General features: G+C 34.8%; 1 protein-coding gene across 3 annotated transcripts in view; it reads right to left on the reverse strand.

The window, feature by feature from the left end:
* The window catches only part of CNTN1 (contactin 1), a 284,008-nt gene that overhangs the window by 200,771 nt on the left and 59,211 nt on the right, over positions 1-24,026 (reverse strand). Inside the window, exon 2 of one of the 3 annotated variants that reach the window (XM_072972986.1) lies at positions 6,182-6,229. The exons of the other annotated variants lie outside the window; for them this stretch is intronic. The gene's annotated coding sequence lies outside the window, so the exon portion shown is untranslated. The remainder of the gene's footprint in view (positions 1-6,181; positions 6,230-24,026) is intronic. 3 annotated transcript variants of the gene reach the window in all.

Genomic DNA, 24,026 nt, shown 5'->3' on the forward strand with positions numbered 1-24,026 from the left:
TTACTCCACTGTGCCACACGAAGCACATTAATTGGCTGGCCTGTACATGTACAGGTGTTAGGAGATCTCTAGAATTCAAATTCAAGTTTCTTTAAGTTCTTTTCATGATGATACATACAAATGTATTCATGCATCACAAATTCTGAGAAGTAAAGAAGCTCATCATTTCAAGGGTTTATGAACATTTCTAAGCAATTTATGTTGTTGACTGATAGGCAATTCAATAATCAAGATGCAAATGTATACATTAGAATTTAATATCCTTTCTGTGCCAAGCTTCTTCTCAGAATGATAACTTACCATTAGTATGATAACAGAAAGTCATACAAGGAAATTTAAAAAGCAGATTGCATTATCTACCTATGGAAAAAAAATTTCAAAATAATCACTAAATCAATAATTATATAGCAAAATTAATATTTTTCTGTAAGGCATTATGCTGAATAATCTATTGAGGCTTAAAGAAAAACGCACAAGATACAACTTTCTTCCCTTGTAGGTTTTATAATCTCATTTAGGAAATATAAGTGAAAAATAAAAATAACAGAAAAGGTTTAAACTAAATGTTAAGAATATAAGACAAAGAATAAAATCAAAATGCATTAAGTGTCTACTATGTAGCAGGCACTGGCCATGTGTCATATTAATTCTCACAGCTACAGGATGTACAAGGTATCTGACGAGGCAGAACCTAAGAGGAAGATAAGAAGTTTCACTAGTGAACTTAATATGTCATCTAGAAAGAATTCCTTTTTAAAGAGTCATTTTATTTGCCCTTAATAACCCCGTAGGTACCTATTTCCCTGGGGAAAAGATTAATAGCACCTTTTATGACCTGCTAAATTATGGCTCGCTGTATAAGCCAGCGAGTGGCTCACTGAATAAATCATCTGAGAGGTTTTCTGGGATTAGAGAAGGATCACTTTGTGATTTAACCCTATTGAAACCTTCTTAAACAGCTTCTGTTTCTTACTGAGGTTGTTGGTAGGAAAGGATACCAAGAGCCTCAAAGAGGTCACCATGAGGCAAAGAAGACCATGGCCATTGACCCAAGCTCAGGACCATGGCTTAGAGATGCCTGAGGAACGGCTGCAGCTGGCAGCCTTTCCTGTCCTGACTACTGTGTGGTAGTGGACATTGTAGGAACTACAGCTGAGCTTCTGGATGACAGATGGACTCATTAGCCTAAAGTGTGCAGGGATCAGTTCCGACAGGACATCCCTGTAGCAATGCAGGTGGAATGTAGTGGGGAACTAGTTTTCCATAGCAGCTCCATGTGTAGAGAAAGCAATGGATGGACTTCCCAGTTTTCTCTCTGCTTGGGTTTTGGAAGCAAGACAGACTATATTAGATAGAGTAATTCTCTGGGAATCTTCAGCAATAGGAATGGGAGTAGAGAGGACCTCAAGAGGGAGGCACTGGACTTCCTGCTGAAATGGCCATGCCAAGTTTCTAGTTATGTGAAAAAATAGAGGTGTGATTGCATTTGAATTCAAAATTTTTTTTTAAATCATGAGAAGAAGGCTAAGTAGTCACAGCTAGTAATTTGCAAAGCGAGAAGTCAAACCAATTCTGTTTGACACTAAATCTTCTATCTTTTACAAAAGAGGTGTCACAAGACATTACATATTTTCCAGATAAAATTATACATCTAGCAAATTACTATTTACTAATAATTAGTAAATTGTTTTCTTAAACTCCAGATGAATGCTGTTGTATAATTCTGGGAGAAAATAAAGCTTATGTTTGCTTAATGAAAAGTCCACAGTCATTTCGTTTTATTCCTTGAATCTCAGGCACTAAATCCCTGTGCCTTCCTAGATTTTCACTTCCTGAATAAAAAAAATCATTGTTCTGATGAAATGGAATTAAAAGTCATGAGATTTCCTTACATTAGCCATGCTTGAAAAATAAAGCAATGACTCTTAATATCTATTCAATAATTTATTCTAATATAATTGATGAGGAACTCAATTTATTAAACATTCTAAATAATTCAATTGTGCAACAGAAATAACAATGAGGAGAGTCTGCCAAAATTTACAATAATAAATAGTCTTTAATGGCAATGAAAGATACACTAGGGCTATGATTCATTTCCCATTGTTCCCAAAAGTACCAAGTACAAGAATGAGCACATATTTGGTGCTAAATAAATTGCTTTGAATTGATGACAGCCGTCAAGTCCTGAGTAAACTGTAGCATTTAAGAGAGTACATGGAATTGTTGAAAATCATATAAGATAAAAGTTACAAAGACATCGAGGTAGTGGCAGACAAATGAGAGACAGTGTCTTATAAATAAGAAAGGTATGACTTTACCTTACACTTCTTACAACTTCTAATTTGTGAAAGATTGACATAAACAGATAACTTGACAGGGATTTTTTTGTACATCCCCAATGCCTAGAGTAGAAACTGCATTATGGCAAGCACAATGAACTGACAATGAATATTTAATATTTAATGAATAGCTAATATTATACTTTTATTTATGCTCATTCACATCTGTTAGATATTAGAAATATTACACTGCATTTAAAAGTTGAGTGGAGGAACACAAATAAAGCCTTCACAATAACATGTAACTGGAAGATGGATGTGAGTAGCACGAGGCATGAGCTGCTCACAGGAAACTGAAATCTTTTGACTAGATCCTAAATCCTGATGTCCCTGGCTTCCAGCTCAGCTATTTAGAAGTCGTCCGTGAGTCTAACTGCCTTTCACTTAGCAGTGTTGTCTCTTCTCCAGCTCTTCTTTTAGTGTTGGTATTCTGCGGTTTTATTTTCAAGTGTTTACATGTAAACTTTCTTATAATTTATCCAGTCTCATGTTCCATAAGCATTCACAACCTGTAGATTAAGTATTTTTCAACATTTCTGGAAAATTCCCTGCTATTGAATATTTATTTAATTATTTTCCCCCACTTCCTTATTTCTACTTTCTGATTTTAGAACACCAATTACACATTTCACATTTTTTTCATTCTGTTCATCATGTGTCCCATGGTCCATATTCTCAGGTAATTTGCACTGACTATTTTTGTTTCTGTGATGTTTCTTTCTTTGATAATCATTTCTTTGAATCACAAATGTAGCTGGATCAAGGGAGGTGCCAAGATGGCAGACTAGAGAGACTCACAGGTTGCCCTCTCCCACAAATACACCAAGAATTACATTTACAGACCCAATGAATTGCACAAAACACCTACTGAGCTTTGGCAGAATGTTTCTTACTTCAAAATACAGGAGGATTTTAGCGAAATCCAGTAAGAGAAAAAAGAAAAAGAAAATTGGTGCACAACTGGTCCTGCAGGGATGGAGTGGCAAAGGAAGAAAGGCACCATCACGCTGGGATGCCCTCTCTCCACCTGGGAGGTCAGTAAGGACAGAAGTGAAGCTTCCAAGGCTCAGAGGAGACAGTGGCAGCTGCTTGGCAGACAGAACTAAGGAAAACCAGCATAGAGGGTCCCTGTGATCCCCAGCCCTAGATGCAAGTCAGCAAAGACAAGCCGAACCTGGCTGCTAGAGATCGGTGACCACCCCAGGGAGAAGGCAAGGACCCACTGCACAGAGGCAGCCTCAGAGGGCTGGGGAGGAGGGGTATGAGTTCTGGCTGAGTGTGTGTGGGACAGAATGAATAGAAACAGAGAATGCTATGAAAAGGAAATAGAAACTATAAAGAGGAGCCAATTAAAAACATAAAACTCAATGGCTGAGATAAGAGCTGAGCTAAAGGCAGTCAAAAGCAGACTAAATAATGCAGAGGAATGAATAAGTGACTTAGAAAATGGGTAACAGAGGTCAACCAATCAGAACAGCAGGCAGAAAAACAAATAAAAACCAATGAAAGCAATATAAGGCACCTATGGGATAAAATAAAGTATGCAAACCTATGCATAATAGAGGTCCCAGAAGGAGAAGAAAGAGCAAACGGGATTGAAAAGGTATTTGAAGAAATCATGACTGAAAACTTCCCAAGCCTAAAGAATGAATCAGATATCCAAGTACAGAAGCACAGAGGGTCCCAAACAAGAAAAACCCAAACAGTCCTACACCAAGACATATTATAATTATACACCAAGACATGTTATAATTAAGATGACCAAAGTTAAAGATAAAGAAATGATTCTAAATGAAAAACTCTTATAATATTATAAAAAATATTATAGTATTGTAGGCCAGCATTAGTGAAAGGCATCACTTCAAATGAAGTAACTTGTATTCTGAGTTTCCCTTCTCTCTTTCTCTCCTTGTTTATCATCTAATTCACATATTTTATTGCACAATAAATGAATGAGGGTTTAGATTCTGAAATAAAAGTAATTTTAAGTTATTTTTACCTGAAGCATTGTTAACAGGATAGTGATAATGCCCAATGAAAGAAAATGCTTAAACGCTTCAAGGGGAATAAATGATATTGTCAGCATTTAAAATACATGTTTTCCAGAGCTCAGTTTTAAGTAATTTGCATTGCTTACTTTTTAAAAAATCAACATTATATTGACAAACAAAGAAATAAACAAATTCCAAGCAAATAAAACCTCTGAGAATTTACAGTTAGTCAGAGGAGGCAAGACCATTTTGCAGGTTGCATCTTCTCACATATGTTTTTCAAGCTTACCTAGCCAAGTTTTATTTTTAAAATGTTCAACTGAAAATGGTGTTTAAATATCAGCCCCATGTCCTTCTATTCTTACACTAATCTTTCCATAGTAGTCACTCATTCTAAAGTAATAAATACATTGAATGGATTTAGGACCCAATCTTTACCTTTCTTCTTCATCTGACTTTCTGTGTCCTGTAAGATATGTGAATATGGGTCCCCTTGGATATTTCAGATGCAAAACAGAGAAACAAAACTCATTCTGTTCTCATAACAAAATAGTTATGTTCCCTTTCTATCATTTTTGAGATTTTTCCTTTTTTGCTCTGGGAATAAACTTAAAACCCTCTCTGTTCTTCCTCTCCTTTGTCCCTTTAATCTATCCTAAAGAACTGTACTATTTGTTTGCTTTCATGGCTTCCGGCAATAACATGCCTCTCTATTTCCATTGCCTCTGTTAGAATGAGGACATCGTTTCTTGATTTGCTGGGACTAGATAATTTTCAAAGATCCTTTCTAATTCTAGTGTTTTATTGTTATTTTTTAACTGATCCCTCTGACCAGATTGTGGATTTTTAAACTCAACTACAATGGTAATAAACCAGGTAGAGGACATTGGAGATGAAACTGGAGCAATCACTTAATATTATCCACCAAAAAATGCCATAATCTCGGTCTGCTCCGGCTATACAACTTTTAATTACATTTTCCTCAAATGCCCTTCCTTCCAACTTGTCAGTCTAGCACAGTGCGTATCTATAGCATCTTACACGCTTTTGTTAGTGGTCTTCACACCACAAAATATTTCCTTCTCATGGTCTCCCCAATCCCAAATTTGCCAAATTCAGCTCAATTCATCTTTTCCAGGTAGTTTACATAGTGATAGGAAACCAAAACTTGCGTGTTAACTAAGGCTCAGCTGGTAACTATGCCACTGACCAGTGATATCACTTTAACTAACCTCAGCTTTCTCATCGTAAAATGAAATTAGTAATAGTAATAAGAATCATACTTTTTCTTTGTAAAATTGTGAGAACTGTAATGAGATAAAGCATAGGAAGTGTTGCAGTAGAGTGCCTATGTTAAGTAAATAGGGTTATTATTGCTGTTGTTATTTGTTGTTGTTGTTGTTATTATTATTATATTATTATTATTAAATTCCATGACATGTCCCCATTACTCCAGCCTGTATTTGATAACTCATCCCAACCTCTATTAACTCAGCAATATTGAGCCCTACAGTCTTCAGTAATAATTGCTCTTTAATTGTTCTAGGTATTTGCACAGCAATCTACTTATATGAGTATTTTCCGAACGGGTACTGAGAAGACATTTAATAAGTAGTCATCAAACAATTTATTATATGCTTTGATATTTTTGAAATTGAGAAATTCACAGAAAGATAAAATAGAACCAATAACATTGAGTGTTTATCATGAATTTGAAAAGTTCTCAATGCTCAGCAGCTATAAATATATTTGAATATTCTACTACACACAGTTTTACCATATATGTTCATTCTTTAAAACTAAAATACACACATAAACATATACACACCCCCCAAGCAAACAGCTTACCTTAAGGCTGTTCTGAAATTAGCTTCAGAAACCACCCAAAGCAGAAATCTACAAATCAATAATTATGAAGTTACAGTTAGTTAGCTTGAAGATAAAGATGTTTTTACTTTTAGCAATGATTTTTAACATTTTCTCCAAAAATCAGTAATGTTTTAATCTTCTAGAAGTCTTTATTTATTGCTTTGATCCCTACAGTAATATTTTGGAATATTTGTAAAATACATTTTAAAACTTGGAAAATACTTTTCAGCTAAAGAAATTTGACTTATAACCTAAATGAATTTTTACTGTTTGCAAAGCTTATTGGTGAATTATATCAAATTCATCATATATATATAATACCATCTTATTCAGCGTTCTTGAATTGTACTAAAATTAGCATTTTAAATAAGACTACATAACTATAAACTATAAATAAAACTAATAACACTGCTAAACTTGCCCCATTTATGGATATCGAACAGTAGACTAGAATTTATTTTCTGGGAAAAAAAAAAAAAAGAGTGTGGAGATCTGCAGAGAGCAAAATCAGAAGAGGGCTGAGGAATGTTCCCTGGATTTGACAAGATAGAGGAGGCTGTTACGGGCTTTCCTCTGGTCAACTGAAAACAGAGTTGACATTTAGAATCCCTCCTTCTTTTAATTAAGGGGGAAACCATGTGATGGGCTGAGGACAAAAATCTTTTCCAGACATACTTTCATGACTCAGTATTTTCACACAGGAGAATTACAGACCTCTTCCTCAAGAATGAGACACATTTTGTCTATTACAGCAGATCTGGAAAGTAAATCAGTTGAAATGTTGATCTGTCACAAAATTTAACTTTAAGGACTAATAATTTCTTAAGCAACAATGCAAAATTATATCCAATTAGTAGTCTAAGGAAAATGTAATCTCCCAAGATGACTAATGAAAAATAGCAGAAGGAAGAGAACAGGAAAGGGAGCTCTCGGTTTCTAACTATCAGTCACTTTGATCACTGACATCACTGCTCTAAGGGCAAGCTATTCTTTTCTCTTAAGAGATGTGAAATCAGATGCAGGAACCAAAATATAAGCAGACATTAAATAAATCAATAAGGATCCACTTTGGCTGTAATAGAGCACAACTAAGAAGACAGTGTACACACAGAGATAATTAACTTTATGGCCTTTTATGATGCTTTATTCACCTCATGATATTGCTTTTGGCTACTCTTGTTCCAGTACTTCACTTTGATGACAAATTTTATGAAAGGCAGAAATAACAATGGCCAACTCTCCCCTTACCCCACATAAGATAGTAAAATAACAGAATTCATACTACATTTAAGTTGTGCCTAATACATGAAGGGGAAAGACTAGTCTCTAATGGAACCCTTAGGAAAGGAGAGAAAGGTTTACCCAGGGAGCTCTGACACACACTCAGCATAAGATTGGGCCCATATTTAATGCCCAGCCTGAACTGAGATTTCAATTTTCTGTTTTGAACGATCAAGACAGTTGCCCAAAGACAGAGACCCAAGTGTGAGAGGGCAGTGTTAGTGAGTCTTCCAGTGGCTTACACAAAATCTCCCCACATCTGACTTCATCCCTCTTGTCTCATGTGAGACCTTTTGTCGCAGATGTGGCTGTGGATTCGCCTGTTCCTAGCACTTTACTCATCTACTCAAAGATGGCTTGAGCGACCTAAGACAGTCATCGCTTACATCCCAAGATTAGCATTCCTTGTGTGGAGAGCACTTCCATTTCAAGACCTTAAGTTTGTTTTGCATTCAATTTTTTTTTCATGTCCTTGGTTTCCACCTTTAGCTGCTTATAGATGAGGCAGTTCTTGCTAACAGGTGATCTTACTAGTGAGCATGTGATTGCTGTCTAGTGTAAGACAAAGCCTGATTCATTAGTCATGCCACTTCATAAAGAAAAGAGACTTCTGTCAGCCTTGCACAAAATTCTTTAAAAGAGAAAGTCTACCCTTTGGTGAGATCAGTCATTCTAGGAAAGACATCATATCTTCTTACTCAATGAGCCCTGAACCTCTATCCAAAACAAGAGGCTTGAATAGAGTGCTTTGACCTTTCCTTAAAGTCCTTCTTACTTCATTAATGGCATTTTGAGATGAATTTTAAAATGAGACTTGGTTTCTCCTCAAAAAAAAAAATACACTCTATAAAAAGCTGAGACAAAGACAATTATGAGAAACAATTTCAAATTTTATTTTATATGTTGGACATCCTAGAACCATATTGTAGCTTCCCACTACAAGATCTTAAGGATCCAGATTAAATTTAACCTCAAATTTCTTATATTTGCTCCAAGAACTACAGTGATTTTGGGAAGATTCAGATTTCCAGCTAAAATGAGTCCTCATAACAATGGAGGGGGAGAAACAAGAGCTAGACTGCACTGAACTGTGCTTGTCTATGAAAATCTTTCTTAATCCAGTCATATGCATCCTGTTGTACTTTGTGCCTGTATTTTTATATCAGTGGAAATGGTACTTTTTATAATCAATTTTTTCTTTTAAAAAGAGATTTCAATTCTGCTACCAGTTTCATTTAACCTTGAGAATTTCTATATTAGATCCCAAAGTATTTCTTAACTGCTTCACAGTTAATAAAGGAAAATTTAACTTTCATGGCTTGACTCTAATACACATTACGAAGAACGTCTTAAAAAAACAAAAAGAATGTCTTAAGTGAAAGCAAACTTCTTGGAGGATGTAATTATAATTAAGGTCCAATCCCTGGCCGTTGATATTTAAGACATTGGAAAGCTTGATAAAAAATAAATCTCTTAAGGCTTGCTGTATATGTCCTGGCTCCATAACTAATTATACACTTAGGTGTATCTACACATCCATATGACACAAGAAAACTAGCTTTTAAATTATAAATTTCTTTGGTAGAATTTTTGTAAGTGGCAGGTGAAAAAGTGAGGAGGGTTAAATTCTTATTCATTTTTAAAAATGAGAAGTAATACACAGAAGAAATTAAAATAATTCAAAACAAATAGATGGGAAATTGAGTATTTAATAGACTTTTTGAAGGATATGTTGAATTAATTTGACCTATTTTACTTAATGAACTTGATCTTTATAATAAAATAATAGCTATTATTGAGAAATAATTATTTACCAAGCTTTTAACATACATTATTATTTTTAAATCTTGCAAAACAGTCTTCCCGTGTGAAAGGTATGGTTTCAGCTACTTGCTTTAATGAACAAAATAGGTACTCATAGAGTTCCCTGAGTTTCAATCAAAAATAGTTTCCAACAGGGAACAAACTCCATCACCATGTCATCAAACCCATGGCTCTTTTGAATATTAAATGGACTTTTCCCCACTATCAGTTTTTAATGTTAAAAGAAGGAAAAAGATCAGTTGTTGGAAAACTTATTTCTTACAGGAAACATTTTCTAGGTGGTGCCAATAAAAATCTAGTGAAAAGAAACAAGTTGATCTGCCTTAGTGTTTTTTTTGTTGTTGTATATGTTGTTTGGTTTTGGGCAAAGCCTAAAGAACTGTACATGTTTAAGGCAGCATACTGAAAGTACCTGTTCATTGTTGATCCATTAAAGATATTTTGGAAGGAAAAATCAGATACACCATGGTCCAGATTAATACAACCTTTGTTTTTTCATATGTGTAAAATTGAGCAAAATGGAAGTTCAAGTGAATTAATATTTTTAAAGTGATCAAAAAGGCATAGATTAGCAAACTTCTTAGGTAAGGGGCCAGATCATAAATGTTCTGTGCCTAATAGACCAACAGATCCCAGTGAAAACTGCCCACCTGTACCACTGTGGTGGGAAAGCAGCTTAAACAACACACACATAAGTGTGTGTGGCCACGTCCCAGGAAACCTTTATTTACAAAAACAGTAAGGGGCTGGATAAGACTCATGGCCTGTAGTGTGCTGACCCCAAAATAAGAGAATAATAAAATATAATCATAACATGGAAATGATGAAGCCAAGACACTTTGTCATTGTGTGTTAATAGCCTTCTCATCATTTTGTCCAAATGGCTAGCAGCAACATTCAGGTATAAACATTAAATTCTAGGCTATTCCTTTAGTTATTGGAAAAACAGGACAATTATTCTTCTAAGTCTTTTGAAATGTCCTCAAATGGTATATTCTCTGAGACCAAAATTTTAATGATTTATAGTGAGCTCTTAAAGCCAATAGTATTTTCATCTCTTCTTTATGTTAGTGTAAGGAATTCCACAATCTGGCATCTTATAATGACTTGTCCTATTGGGGCAGTGGACTGAGAACATCTGCAGGTAAATGTGAAGTTGCTTAATATATATTATATATTATATATTATATATACACATATATACACACACAAAAGTATATTTCTTATTTACATTTGCTAAAAACTCTCTGAAAGAGTTATTAGTGTTATTCATATTTTATGAGTCATGAATTTGAAGTTTAAAGTGGTTAAGTACCCTACCAAGGTTACATAGCTGTAGGGCGGGGATGTGAACAACACAGACACACCCAGTGTTCCTGTGTACGGCTGTGCAGTTAGCACACTCCTTATAACACTATGGATAAGGAGATAGACCAGGCGGACTGGGACATTTATTACTGAATTTCCCCCTACAAGTGACAATAGAGTTTCTTTGTCTTACAAAATCAGTATTATGACTATATTTTTGATAAAAAGATGCATATTTTAGAAGAATTATTTTCCTAATTCACAGCAATGTGTCCTATGTAATAGCACCAGTCCTGGCCTGATTCTGAAGACCTTGTTCTCTAACATTTTGTTAAGCTTTGTGTCAGGACAGCCCCCTGGAGGGTTACAAAAAGTAAAATCTTGAGAGCATTCTGTGTTCCTAGACTGTATATGTAACATTAGTCTCTTCCTTGCCTGTAAGTCCTGGGAATTGTTTATTATTATGAAAACAGGGAAAGATTTTATATAATGTGAAAGAAATTTCAAGATAGAAATGACAGACTTGGTAACTAACTGGATATAGAGAACTAAAAAAGAAGTAGGAATTAAGGATCCTATAAACATTACAGGATGGTTGACTAGATGTATGAATATATTATTAATTAAGATTGGGAGATAAAGTCTGGAAGAAGGGGAAAGATGGCTTTTTAAGGTTCAGTGTGAGACGGTGGAGGAATCAAAAGGAAAGTGGAAATCTGTACCCCTACTTAAGAGAGTGATTAAGGATGGGGCTAGGGATTTGGGTGTTACTTTCATGGAGGTGTGAGAGCTAATGCCAAGACAATGATAGAAAATAGGTGGGAAGAATCTAGGACTGAGAGAGGTGAACCCTACAAGATGAGCCAAAAAAAAAAAAAAAGAATAATTCTGTAAAACTGGAATTAGAGAAGGGATATGACAAGTTAAAAATAGTATCACTGAACTCAAAAACAAACAAAAATGTGTTAATAGAAAGAGATTCTCCAGAATGTCTCCTAGCTCAGAGAGTTCCAGGAAGATGAGAACTGTGCAGAATCACTCCATCTGGCAACTTAAGAGTAACAAGTGAACTCTATGAGGTCGATCTCAATCCAATAATAAAGTGAGGGGCCAGAATAGGGTGGGGTATAAAGATATAGAAATAGAGTGTGCAGACTATTTTATTAAACTTAAAACTTGAGAGAAGGCAGAAAAGGAGGAAGGAAGGATAAAGAAAGACTTGTTTTCTTTTGTTTCATGCTTGTTTTTTATAAATGGAAGCTGTTTGAACATTTTTGAAGTCAGAAAATTATCTGGGGAAGAGGAGCACTTTAAGAGAAAAAGTTGGGGATGAATAATTGACTCTACTGTATTTCACAGAAGACCCAAGAATCTCAAGTCACAAATCAGTAGTGGCTGCAAGCAATATCCTGTCCTGGTTCTATCTTCTTCTTTTAAGCAGCTTTATTTAAATATCATTTGCATACCATAAAATTGACCCATTTTAAGTGTACAATTCAATGAATTTTAGTATATTTACAAGCCTTTACTTTTATATTATATGTCCTGTATTTGACACAGCCAAAAGAACTCTTGGTCTTATATGTCTTAGAATATTATAAATACTCCTAACTTAACCATGAAAATAAAAATACAAAACAAAAGAATAAGAGAGAAGTGTCAGTGCTGTGGGCTGCAACAACATTACAGGTCATCATGTGGAATGAAGGAAATGCTGTAAACAATTGCACTTGTAGCTTTTACAATAGAAAATAGTAAGTCACACTGTCTGGCTCAAACTTTCATTTCAGACCATTAAGATTTCCCTCATTCTGTAATTGACTCATAAAGTAATTATACAGCAAGAAAGTGCTTATGCTAACTTTTTACCTTATATTGACCTCTAAGGTTTATTTTTGTTTGTTTGCTTGTTTGTTTGTGGCCATACTTCCCAGGGCAATTTTGTAACATTTCCAAGTAGCCATTGTAATAGCTTTTGGTGTTTAACCTTGATCTTAGTTTGTGAAAATTTGCTGGTGCTGTCAAAAAATAAAACATCATGTAACTCTCTCTGTAGTCTTTCATGAAATTCATGGATGCAGATATTTGCACACTTTGTTCCTGAATGATGATTTCTGGACTTACAGCTCATTGCTCTACCTGGAATTAGGAGGAATTGTTCTTCAAATTAAGTAAAAAGTAAACAGTACAAAAACTTCTGAAGACTTACTTTGCTCTAATTTCTTTCTCAAAGATTTTAATAAATTTTGATCTTAAGAAAACAAAAGAAAGGCTTAAAAAGTTTAAAAGTAGAATAGAAATATAATTTAAATATTCTCTTATCATAGTAGAACAGGATTAAATAATAACTAAGATATATATTGAGATAAGTTAAATGTGTGATTTCTATAGGAATTGTTAAAATTTGATTTGGGGGGAAGGGGTGAATTACTTTTTCAGACTTTATCACCTTGAGTTTATTTGCTTGCTAAAATTTTCATAAAAGTTGACAATCATCATTCACTTTTTTTTTCTCCATGGGAGGAGACTACTAACTCAAATGCATTTTCTATAATCATTATTCAACTATATATTGTCTTGTGAGACTGCAAATTTTTCTCTCATGGACGACAGAGCTACCATTTCTTCACTTAGTCATCCAAAAGTGAATTCTAGTCTTTGAAATTCTGAAATTTGAATTGAATTCTGAATTTGAAAAATGAAATAATCATTACTGCTTTCTTAGATTCCATTCCAACCACACTAAGTCCACACTACTTTTGAATCTTCTAAGCAACTCTTTCAAATGTGAAGCTCCTTTCATCAACCATGCTCACTGCTGGACCCTAATTTTGAAAGAAATTCTCCCATGTCTAATTCGATTGCTTCAATGATCAACTCAACCCACCTATATCAGCTAAATGATGGTCTAACCTTACAAACTTCTTAGCTTGCGGTACCACATCTTTGCTCATGAGATTCTCCGTACTTGCTGCAAACCAGTATTAACCACCGATTTTGAATGACATTCATACAAGATGGGGAAGTCATGGCTATAAAAACAAACAAGGAAAAAAACCAAACAAAAATCCAGAACTCTGAATTGATAATGCTGAATATGAATCAATACTGTAATGAGAGAGGTAAAAAGCGAATACCCAATTAAACTGAATCAGTAACCACAGAATTAAGGATTTATGTTAAGGATAATAAAAATCACTAACAAAAGTTTATTGAGCTCATCCTATGTACCAAACACTTCTGAGTATTCCAAATATAGGGATAGCCAAGGAGGACAAGTCAAAAACATCTTTGTTCCCACTGAACTTAAATTTTAGAGACAGGAGATGCTAAATGTGCTGATAAAAATAAGGGCTACGAAGATTGTATTTAATCAGATCTTATCTGGAGTCTTGTGTTCTATACTAAACATATGCTTCTAACAATTATGTATAAAATATAAATCTTGTAAACTGACATTTGCTGACATATTGGTTTGGGGTTGTTCTCTATCTTTTGTGCAGAATTTACTTCTTAAGAACAGGAGTCATATCTAACACTTGCCACAAAGTACTTAGACCGCCAACATGAACAAAGCAAAGGTCAGAAAACACTATTTTTTTAAGTAAAAACTATTGCGCACTGTTATAAAGCTAATACCTTTGGTTTCATCTTCATTTTGCTTTTAATTTTGGTTTTCGAAGTCTTGGTAGCTCCCTACTGTTCACAACAGCAGAAATTTAACATACAAAAGTCAATAATGACGTATAATACAGTTCCCTAGGTGTATACAAGTACTCTTATATTTTTAAAAATAAACATAGCTTTTCAGGATTTGAAAGGATGGGAAAATATCTGAATTCTCACTCTTGTAGAGGATGAATATAAAAGTAAAAATTAAATGCACTTAACCATATTGCCACTTTCTAAAATGGAAAGTGCCAAGCCCAGTCAGTACAAAAGGAAGTAGGCTGGAGACTTAGATTGTTCTGTTTCATGTAACAAGTATGAATTTCAGTTTTCTTTAATTCAGATATTAATTTTTATGGAGCCTACTTTTACTGAAGGTGGCATTCTATACAAGCATTAATATCAGAACCAGAGATATGGTGGCTACACTATAATAATCTTTAAAGAGGATAATACATCATGCGTTTTTATGTACATTTGCCTATAAAAGACCAATTACTGAAAGCTTGTGCAAATACATTAGATAGATGGACAGATTTAGATATAAAGATACACATATAGGACTTACTTTGTTGTTAAATATTTTTAATACCACTCTTTGTTTATATATATAGATATATTCTTAAAGAAGAGGAATCATTTAAAGCATAACAATATGATATATTTTGGCACCTTAACGTTTTTAAAAACTATATACTTAATTTGAGTAAATTCTGTAATTCAGAATTCCATGACAGGAGTACTTCTAAAACCTTATGTTATCTGTTAGGTGGAGGAAAGACAAAATATTCTGGCCAGTTTTGAATAGCAGGAAGATAAGGAAGGTGAGAAAATAATGGAATGGAAGAAAGATTATAGTAAATCTAGAATTTGTCTGGTTTAGGAAAAAAAATGACTCACAATAATTCAGCTGCTTCTCTTTCCTGCTCACAATTCTGGATTACACAGAAAGCCATAAAAAACACAGTTAGTGTTTTGGACCCTGCCCCTTATCCACATTTAAGTCACTCCTTATAATAGGTGTAATTATGGGAGGAAGTCTGGGGGATATAATATAATTATATAAACTTTTAACCCTGTCTCATCATCCAACAACCAACTTCTGCAAAGAGGAGCTTGAACTCTTGGCTTCTCTTTGAACCTTCCATCACTCTCCTAAGCCTATCCTGATGCCCCAACACACTGACTCCAAGAATCTCACATTATACTCACTCCTCAGTGCTGCGATGGCTCCCTCCTTCCCTACCCGGAAACTTCTCTTATCAAGGTCGGCGTCCTAATTAGAAGTAAATTAAAGATACACAGATTTTTAGTTTTGACCCTCTTTGACCGTTATGCAGCTGTGTCATCCCTAGTTCTCATTCAGCAGCAAACACACTCTCTTATTCTGTCTCCACTCCCTAAACCATTCCTTGGTTTCTTTTGTGAGCTCCTTTGACCATCCTTTAGTGTAGACATTCCTCAGACATCTTTCCTTTTATTTCCCTCCTGTGTATACTTCCTGTGGGCAAGTTTACTCCCCTTCATGAATTTAAAAACCAGATCTAGGCTGATAAACCCCGTATTTCAAAGTTGCTAGTCCAAGTCTCTTTTCTGAGGTCTCCCACTGATCATCTTGACTTGGATGATCCACAGAGATATCAAACTTAACAAATCTAAAACTGAACTCATTATCATGTCATTACCGATTCCCCAAATGAACCCTCTATTTACATTTCCTGGTTTAGATGTTGGCACCAACTTTCATCCTATTGCTCAAGTCAGAAACCTGAGCACCATCCCAGTCCCTCCCTCGCTCTCACCTCATACTTGTTATATCCAAGTTCCGGTAATGCATTAATTCAAATATCTGTCAAATCTACCTATTTCTCTTTATCTCCATTTAAACAATCATAGTCCCTCCTTCTACAGCTCTCTCCTATGCTTCTGCGATAGACTGGCTGTTTATAATCATTCCCAGAACAAATCTATGACCCTTCTTGTAGCCACAGTGACTTTTCTAAACTGTTTTCCTAGTCATAATTCCCCTGTTCAAAATCCTTTAGTGGTTCCCCACTCTTTCTCATCCATTCACTCAACTCCTGTTTCATTTACAGACTGTGCATTATGCCAGGCACTTTGCTGAGGGGCAGGGCTGCAGCGACCGCAAGATATTACCCAGCAAGACACTGTTTCTTTCCTGCAGCAAGACATTGGTTCCTCTATTAGATCCCGATTGGCAAGATCAGAATTCTTTCTTAATCATGGTGGTTCATTTGCGTTTTTTGAATCTTAGTGAATGCGGTTATTCAGGATTTCTCATCCTCTAAGTGATGTCAGCTTCCCCGCTTTGTTTCTGCTTCACCTCTCAGTCCCTTCCAGACTGAACCTGGACCCATTTCCTCTATTAATCAAAGTTTGAATGACGCAGCTTGACTGTGTTCGCCAGTGGCGTGCCCACAAGTTTCCCAAAATGCATTTTCAATAAGACCCTCCTCTCAAAAACATTGTTTGAGGTTAGATCTGCTGTAGCCTGGCCTGATCTCTGAATTGACTTTTCTCATAAAGGGCTATAAATGTTTTTCTGATTTCTCAAATTTTTGTGTAGCCAATTATTTTATAATTTCAAAATATAAAGCTTTGTTCTTAATCGTCTTTCTCATTTTCTTTACAGCATATATTGGTTTTGTTTAATTTTTTCCTTTTTAAAACTCTCTTTTTCTCCAGTTTTTATGATATGGCGCTACTTTGAACATTCTCCTAGTCGTTTGTTGGCTTTTTCTGTCGTTGGCTCGTGTTTCTTCTGTCATCCAGTAAAAGTAACAGACATTAACTAAAATTCTGACCAGCATTCTCTTATGTTTTCTCTCTGAACATAAATAAGTTATTTCACACACTTCCGCAAAGTTTCAATGATCACTTCCAGATTTCTCCTTTTGGTTCCAGAATCACTGATGCTCAATTCTTGGATTTCCAAATCCTGCTAGAGGCTTTCTGTGTTGGAAACTCAAGGTGCCCCCTTCTTTAATCCCCTTAGTAACATCTTTCTTTTCCTGTGGACTGTATTTCTGCTACTGTTAGATGATACAGTATGTGGAAATGGCTTCTAGTGAGTGGCCCACGGGAAAGCTCAGTATGCATTAGTGCTTCTTCTCTTCTCTATGCTGGAAACAGTGCATTTTACTTCCACTCCTCTTGGAAGGAAAGTGCATGTAAAGTGGCATGTAAAGTGCATGTAAAGTGCATGTAAAGGTGTCTACATCCTTTATAGTCTCATTATCCTGCCCTAATGAAGCCCTTCTTTCTCTTGTTTAGATAATCACAACAACTTTCTAACTAGCCTCCTCATTCTACTTTCTTGCACACTCATTCCAGAAAAACTTCCTATGTCAGTCTTAATCACTTGCTTGACTTGTTCAGATACAGTTAGTGGTTTCCCAGCATTTGTTGAATATTAATTTTGAGCTTATGAAGGTACAAAATGAAACTCACATCCCTTCTGGTAACCGTAATTATTCAACTCAGAGTATTGGATAAATTGGGTGACAGAAAACATGGCAAAAATCCTGCAGGTATAAGGTTTATCTTTAAAACATATAGCAAGCCTTACATACATTCCTTATATTTTGGTTCTTTCCTAATGTTAATTCCAAATAGATTTTAGTTATTTATTCTTTAAACTCCTTACCTTATAATTAAAATTCCTATTCCAGGTACTTGACTATGTAATTCATCTATCATAAAGTGACTGCAACAGAATGTATGACTATAGACAAATGAATGTGATTGTTTCAATCAGGGAAATAACATATTCTCATTGCTTTTCACTTATACAAACACAGAAAAATAAATGTATCTTTAAGACTCAGAAGGCCGTTTAGAAACAACTCTAGAATCACTTGAATAATTCACAGTTCTATATAACATCTATATTATGTTATTTTACAGATAAAACTTAAATATGAGGAAAAAAGTTAGAAGTAAAGGCAACATTAATATTCCAATTTATGACTATCCAAGTTTCTTCTCAAGCAAATTTATTTTAACATATAAAAGCATAAGCATGCTTTCCTGAGAAATCTAAGGAGTCAGCAGTCCTTGAGAATTCGGTTCTAATCCTCCTTTGACATTAGCCATGTGACTCCATCCAAATTGCTGCAGGTGTATACCCCACCAGTCCTTACTTAGAAAGCAAGCTACTCCTTCAGCAGGACTGCAGAAGTGTGGAGAAGACCAATGAAAGGCATACAACACCATCTAAGATGAGGGATAAAGACCTCAAATGAAAAGGAAAATATGTCTTTATTTTCCAAAGAGATTTCATTGTGTCCCCCCCCCCACTGCTCCTCTATGATTTCCTGGTGTTGTAGAGGCCACTCCCAAAGGAAAATAAAACCACCAAGCTGAGCCCCAACACCCCTCCCCTGACTCCACTATCACATCTTTCCTCTGAATAGACAGTAGTTGAAGTGGCAGGAGGAGATAAGGAACATTTACATTGCTTTTGCAACAACTAAAAATCTTGATAAAAATTCATCTGTTTAAACAATTTGTGTTATTAAATAATGACAACTTATTCTGTCTTTTATTTTCACTCTCCTACGTTGGAACTCCACCACCCACCCTCAGCCAATTTTGATTTGACAGTATTTTGTGACATACTGGACAGTGTGTAGTTGCCCACCCTGCTCGACCCCTGCAGGTCAGATGTGCACCAAAACAGCAATACAACTCTTTCTCACTTATTAAAATTCTATTAATCGATCCCACCTCGAGGACTTTCCGCAGCAGCACAGATTAGTTAAATTTTCTTACACTTTCTATTTCTGAACTGTCTAAACTAAACATGTCCTCTGAATATATAGAGTTTTCCATCCCTAGCAGAGTATCTACAAAAATAACATTACAAAAGAAATAACACTAGACACTGACTTTGGTTTAGTTGAAAATTAAACTGATCCATTAACCGTACTAAAGCCAGTGTGAAAAACGTGCATAGTGACCATTCAAGGAAAGACTACAGGGAGTCAGGTGGGTGGAGAGGAAAACACTCTGGTTTATAACCCATAAGAAGTGGTTTTAGCCCAGTTTCTAACATGTTCTAACTGTGATTCTGAGAAAGTCAACAAGGTTTTACAGGCATCCTTTTTGTTTGTTTGTTTGTTTTAGCTATAGTACATTGAGATTTATTTCTAATGTGATTTCCTGTTAGAATAATATAGCGAGTCTAAGGGTTTCATGAGACCCTGTTGGATTTCTTTTCTGGGTTTCTCTTGGAACAGGCTTCTCCACTATGTCACAAAACATTTTATCAACAAATAAAATGCACTGGGACTTCTGACTTGATAAGCAAAGCAAGGTTCAACTCATGGGATTGGAAAACAATTAATTAACATTGAAACCTTAATTAGGAAGTTTCCATATCATTAGTTTCACAATGCACCTGCTTCTGCTTATTTCATTGACTCTAATACACTTTAATTGCTTCATATTTCATATTTATTATTTTGCATATAGTATGTGCTTTAGATTATCCAATATATCACAAGTAATAGAAAAAGCATTAATTAAGCCAGGCCAGTCTCAGTCTCTTTTGCATAGTCTCTGATCATCTTCTTTCATATATACATTTTGGAAATTCTTGTGATTATATTTTTGCTAATTATATCTTATCCCTTAGGCCTTTTGTAATCCTATGGCAGCATCTAGCTTCTAAAATTCTAGTTTGAACCTTGAAATGCAAATTGACATAAATTATACAGACATCCTTTAAAAATTATTTTCACAGCTTCAATATCCAAAGCTCTGAATATACAAAGATATATAGTCAATAAATCGAATGGCAATATTTTAAAAAATCTGATACAGAAAATTCCTCATTTTATTATATACTTTTTAGTACAAAGTTGATTCTTCTAGCACTAGTTTTATTTCCAGTTCCAAACAATATCGCACCTAAATGGTTCTTTAGAAAAGGCTTTAAAGGATCTTAATTACTTGCTCTGAAAACTTTCTGGGGGAGGGAAAAAAAACCAGGCTGGAGAGCTATTCTTTTTCTATATAGCAGACTTGGTGCGTCTGCCTAACCAGAATACCTGGGGTTATGAAGAACCTGCCCCAAGGGACCTCTCTCCAGGTAACTCTGACGTCCTTTGAGGTACTGAGGTAATTTGATCGCTTCATAAAGCAGAATGAGTTGGCAATATTTATTGCAGTACAAAGCTTGGCATAACTAAGGCTCAGGGTTTCTCCAAATGTGATGGGGTTATGGTTTCAGTTTCATGACCTCTAGAGAGAACACTGTACCAGAGTTCAAAACAACCTAACAGAGCTCTTTTCACCTCTCTGCAATACGGTTCTGAAGGTCTTCTCCCCTCAATATACAGTCCTCTCTTTCTTTTTTTCCTACTAGTGTTGCGTCAAAGCGATATTTACAGACAACTAATTCAGATAACAGGCTAAGGATGAAAATCTTCCTAGAGGTATACATCCACAAATATTAAATTTATTACTGCCTTAAAAATATCCAAAAACAGCCCAGGGCCAGAATCCTGGTGACAAAAATAAGGCATCTACCCCAATCACAATTTAAGGGGAGCTTCCAAAAATCAGTAATCAAGATAAACAACATATAATGTAATATTCCAAAACATTAGAATTGATGCAAAAATCCATGATGAATAAAAAATTAAATTTTTAAATAAAGATCTTATACACTATATCTAGCTAAACAAGTCCTTAAACTTGCCACTTGTTTCATTTTAATTGGTTAATTGTAGAGAAACTACAGCTCAATTCATAAATGTTGGTGTAAATATCCTTAAACACTAAATCTACAACTTTATTGTTTGTCCTCCCTTATAAATGGAATATTAATTGTCAGCCACGAGGAAATGTGAGATGCACTTTATATTCTGCTACTACTTCCAAAAGAATCACAATTTTTTTGTGTGGATTTAGTAGTATTGAAATCATGTTTACTAGGAGGTCCAATTTAATATAATGCTATTCTTCTCCCATTATTAATAATAATTAAATTGTTCGTGTGCTTGAGATGAAGATACAATTATAACTACTTAATTTTACCTTGACGGAATTATTACACTTACTTTAATTTTAAGGTTTAAAAAAAAAGTTTTGAATCCACAACTAAAGTAATAAATTGTTTATATGTCCACACAGAAGCACGACAGTGTGACTCTGTAATTTATTTATTTATTTAAAATCACACTATTTATTTATTTACTTTAATAGAGGCACTGGATGTTGAAAACAGGACCTCATGCATGCTGAAATGTAGTACATGGTTCGGTCTCATAGGAGATCCTTGTACCTAGTATAATAAAAAATTCAGGGATGGGATGTGATGATGGACTCAATCATGCCATGACCATTTTCTTTAAATCATATGATTTTCTAACTTATTATGTGTTCACAAGCAATTTGGAAGAGAAGTACAAGCAAGTGCTTCAACAAAAATATATTTTGAAACTGCTCAGGTGTGGTCAAAGATATCTGGAGGTAGAGGAGGAGGAGCCGATCTGAGGGCCCTCTATCCTTATGAGCTGCACAACTGACTTTTTTTTTTAATTTTAAGATTTTTTATTGAAATATAGTTTACAATGTGTCAGTTTCTGGTGTACAGCATAATGGTTCAGTTATACATATATATATTTGTTTTCATATTCTTTTTTATTATAGGTCACTATAAGATATCAAATAGAGTTCCCTGTGCTGTATAGTACAACATTGTTGTACATCTATTTTATGTATAATAGTTATTATCTGCAAATCTTGAATTCCCAATTTATCTGTTCCTACTCCCTTCCCCACCAGTAACCATAAGTTAGTTTTCTACGTCTGTGAGTCTGTTTCTGTTTTGTAAATAAGTTCACTTGGGTCTTTTAAAATTTTTTTTAGATTCCACATATAAGTGATAGCATATAGTATTTTTCTTTCTCTTTCTGGCTTACTTAACCTAGAACGACAATCTCCAGGTCCATCCATGTTGCTGAAAATGACATTTTATTTTTTATGGCTGAGTAGTATTCCATCATATAAATATATCACAACTGACTTCTCATTTAAAGTGTCCTTTTCCATAAAACAGGATTATTAATTCCCATGTCACCAAGTGGTAGCAACTATAAATAATTTATAAATTACAAAATGTTACACAATGTCATGAGGAATTTACAAATAACAAAGTAGAATACGAATATGAAGTAATGTTGTAAAGCCAATCTCCATCTGCACTGGAGAGAAAATTAATGTCAAAATTATTACCATCTGTCTTTAGAAATAGAAAATGATAAATTAAGACACTGCAATGAAATCATTTCTTACATTAAGATTTTCCCTCTTAGGAAAATGAATTCAACGACTGAAGAAATATAACTGATCCTTACAATGCACTGGGTTAGGAAAGTTAATTCATTAAAAAGAATACTTTCAAGTTATTTTTACTTCAAAGAAAAACAGGAAAAAAATCAGAAAAGTGGATGAAAAATTATCTTAGTTTCATAACTTTCCAAGTAGTATTTAAGTAACATGAAAAGAATGAACTCTAAACATAAAACAATTCCATTATTAAAGAATAATTGAAGAGTAAACATTTTACATCATAGTATTATTTGACCACTAGTAATTACCAGAGTAGACATTGTGTAAAATAAAGTAGAAATTCCCAAATACTTTTATTGAGTATATATAAAAATGCACAGTTCCTTACATCACTATGTTAGCTTTCCTTAAGATAACTTTATAAAACGCAGACAAGTTTTGCATGGCAAAAGAATTTTGAATAAAGCATGTAAAATTCTTAAATTTTATTTTTTCTTGATTAATTTCTCTTTCCTCTTCATTCTACTAACTCTTACTGAAAAATGTTACCCACTCTGGGTTTTCATTAATAGGAACATATGATTTTCAACTCTATTTCTGTTCTCAATCTCTCTTCTGAAGTCCACATTCTTATTTTTAATCATCTACTGGACATCATAGTTGGGTATTTCCCACAAACCCCTTGGCCTGTTTCAAAACAAACTCAACATCTCCCACTCAATGACATCTGCTTCTGTCCCTGTATTTCTTTCTGATTGAAAAGAACTGCTACCCACACAAGGATTCATGTCTCAAATGTGGCAGGCACAACTTTGCCTGATCTCAGACCTGTCTGATCAGTTGCCAAATTAAATGGATTCTACTTCTAAAACATTTGTCATATTGGATTTCATCCCTGCTTTCCAGCTTCTCTTCTCATCCTCATCAGCCATGTATCATACTGTACTATAGCGTTTCTCTGTTTAGAAATGCCCCTTTGGGGCTTACTGGATAAATTGAGCAGGAGAATCCACCAAAGATTCCAGGAAATTTAGTATCCCTGCCCCCTACTAAATGCCCATAGCACCATACAGTCATGACCACTCTCCCCATCACATACATTTCTACTTATCTCAGAAGTTGATGGTACAGTTCTTTAAGTATCTCATTAAATGTCCTGCCTCTGGACCTTTAAATCTACTCTTCAGTGCCTTTGGAAAGCTCTTTGCTCCAGTATCTGTCTAGACACTTTTCAAGCCTCAGCCTGTAAAACCTTTCCTTCTCTGAAAGCTTCCCCAAGCTAAACTGGCCACCGTTGTCTCTATCTTCCATACCACTGGATACACCTTTTGCATAGGATTTGCAAAATTTTATTTTGATTTGTTTTGCATGTCTTAACTCCCTTCAAAACTATGAGTCAAGGCATAAACCATAGTTTTTC

The sequence above is a fragment of the Vicugna pacos genome, chromosome 12 (genome assembly GCF_048564905.1).
Source record: "Vicugna pacos chromosome 12, VicPac4, whole genome shotgun sequence".
NCBI classification, from domain to species: Eukaryota; Metazoa; Chordata; class Mammalia; order Artiodactyla; family Camelidae; genus Vicugna; species Vicugna pacos.